The sequence below is a fragment of the Micromys minutus genome (assembly GCF_963924665.1).
Source record: "Micromys minutus genome assembly, chromosome: 27".
Classification (NCBI taxonomy): domain Eukaryota; kingdom Metazoa; phylum Chordata; class Mammalia; order Rodentia; family Muridae; genus Micromys; species Micromys minutus.
In genome coordinates, this window is record NC_137962.1 from 22,077,973 (window position 1) to 22,081,003 (window position 3,031).

Genomic DNA, 3,031 nt, shown 5'->3' on the forward strand with positions numbered 1-3,031 from the left:
CTCAGTGTCCCCTTCTCTTCAGAATGTCTACCGGAGCACCAGGTTCTAGTAACCATGGTAAAGGCTTGAAGCGTGACCATTAACTGGTGTTTCCTTTGTCCAGTGAAGCACTAGATTTATGGGTTCACCATGGAGTTGGAACTGAGCTAAATAATTTCAGGAAGCTTGAGGAATCCAGTATCATTACTTTTTATTTATTTATTTATATTTTTTCCAAGACAGGGTTTCTCTGTGTAGCTTTGGCTGTCCTGAAACTTGTTCTCTAGACCAGGTTGGCCTCAAACTCACAAAGATCTGCCAACCTCTGCCTCCTAAGTGGTGGGACTAAAGGCGTGTGCCACCCTGCCAGGCCCATTACTTTTTTTTCCCCATTAATTTATTCACTTTATATCTAGATTTTGTGTACTCACTTTTTTCTCTTTTTGCTTGTTTGGGTTTTTTCGAAACAGGTTTTCTCTGTTTAACACTGGCTGAGAGTCCACTCTGTAGATCAGGCTGGCCTCGAACTAAGAGATCTGCTTGCCTCTGCCTCCCGAGTGATTAAAGGGGTAAGCCAACGCTGCTGGCTTCCAGGCTCATTACCTTTTAAAAAATAGTATGTATTTATCCTTTAAAGACTTCTCATTTGTACAATGGATTTTGATCACCCGCATCCACCCACATCTCCCTCCAAGCCCCCCCGATGCCTTCCATTTTGTCTCCTTCCTAACCTCGTGGCCTCCTTTTGGTACTGAGTGTGTCCAGCTATCTGCATGTGGGTGTGGGGCCATCCACTGTGGCATGTGCAATGAACCAGTGGTCGCATTCCCAAAAGAAAGTGACTCTCCGTCAGCAACCATCAGTTTCCAAGGATGGGGTCTGAGAGCCCCTGTCCTGTCCTTGTTGGACTGCAGTCATGGGGAGCTGATGTGTGGGAAGTCTGCTTTTGACACCCTTCTCTATCTACCAACCCTTGCCCAAACCCCTCCCTTTTTGAGATAGGATCCTAGAACTCAAGATGTAGACCAGGTTGAGCCTCAAACTCAGAGATCTGCCTGCTTTTGCCTCTAGGACAGCTAGGGCTGTTACACAGTGAAAATCCTATCTCAAAAAACAAACAAACAAACAAAAAAACAAAACAAAACCCAAAAACTAACAAACAAACAAACAAACCAAAACAAAACCATTTCCTTTGAGGGTCATAGAGATGGCATGGTGGAGTACAGGCATCGGACACTAAGCCGGATGAGCTCATGTTTAATCTTTGGTGCCTGTGGTAGAAAGAACACTCTATCCTCTGACCTCTAGCTTACACTATGGTATGTGAAAACCATGTGGTATACACTCAGTTTTTGAATTAAAAATCTCTGAAGAAGAGATCTTGAGAGGGGAAGCCGAAGAGGACTGGGAAGACAAAAGTGCAGTTGGGATGTATACGAGAGAAAAAAAAAATCAAAAAGAGAAAGATATAAACTAAGAATAAGAACTTTAAAAATATTTTAATTAAAAAAAATTTTTTTTGAGACAGGATCTATGTAGTCCTGGCTCTTGTTATGTATCCCAGGTAAATATCCTGCTCAGACTGAAACGCTGCAACTGGGCTACGGCTTAATAGAGGCCTTGAACTTGGAGATTTTCCACATGGTGCTGCTGGAACTTTCCACATAGTACAGGCAGTTTTGGTTCATCCTTGAGCAGAACCTAGGATGCTTTGCGACTTCTAAACTATTTAGTCTTTGTGCAAGTGTCAAAGACAAGTCTTTGTTCAAGATTGATTGCCTATCCCCACACCGGGGATTCCTCGAGCTCTAGGTAAACAAAGATACTGGTAAACAATAGATCTGTAGTATGGGATTGTGTGAACAACTGTGCTGAGTTCATCGCAGCGACAGAGGCCAGCGAGCAGGGACATCCTGGAGTAGACAACCCCAGCTTGCTTTTTACAGCCCCACTGAGTGGACCTGGGAGTGACGAGTCCGAAGCACAAATTATCTCTTGATCTCTCCCTCTCCAGATAATCTTTCACAGAGCAGAGCACAAATTACCTCCTGATCTCCTTCGCTAGATAAACTTTCCCTACGGGGTGGGTTTCCTAGAACTACTGACCTGACCCGCGCTGGGGCTTACATTGCCTTGGGACATTACTGGAGGTCAGGAATCTGCACCCGAGAGATTATCGCTTCAAGGACAAGAGGAAAGAATGCAAAAGAAAAAGGCCTTAGGACCTAAATGATAATCAGTAGTGTTCCTGAGCTTGGCGGGTGCCTTTAACCCCAGCACTCGGGCAAAGACCGCCAGGGCTGCCATAAATAGATTATAAATAAGAGAAAAGCATAAATAAAAGAAAAAGATCCCTTTATCCCCGAAGCCCAACACCCAACAAACAAAGTATGAACTTGGAAGCATGGCCATCAGTAACGTTAATTTTATTCCTTGCAGTTGATTGTTGGCAGTGAAACGGAGGAAAGTCTGCCACAGAATAGAACTGCTTTCAAACGGGCTGGGGTTCTCGACCCTGCTAAGAAGCCAGGAGCCTTTTAGCGGCTTTAAACATTTCCACACGGGGCAGGGACACTCACTGTCTTGTTTTTTCTCGGATTTCTGAGAGTCTCGGCTATCTTCCCTGCCACTGGCTCTGTAAACCCGGGATTAAAGGCGCCTCCATCACAAACGTCCTCGGAAGCGACTCAGGGGCCGCCGGCCAGGCGACCTTAACACAGTTCTCGCGCGGAGAGACGAGACTTTTAAAGAATAACCTCAGGTAGTCCCGCCCACCGGGGATCATATTACCCGCGCTGGAGTCCCGGCCGCCAGTCAGTTCCTAGCTGCCGACTGGCTGTCCATCCGTCTACGGGGTGTCGCAGGGTTCATTCCGGAAGTAGGCGCTCGAATCTCCGGCTTCCTGAGCGGAAGTGTGTCACAACCTGGTGGTCGACCCTTGGAGGAAGTTCGTCACGTCGCAGTTGTCTCGGCACGGCGGATGTGTGTCGCCGCTTAGGTGACGCTGGGAAGTGCTTTGCAGCCCCCGCCGCTGCCTCTTGGTTGAAGCACT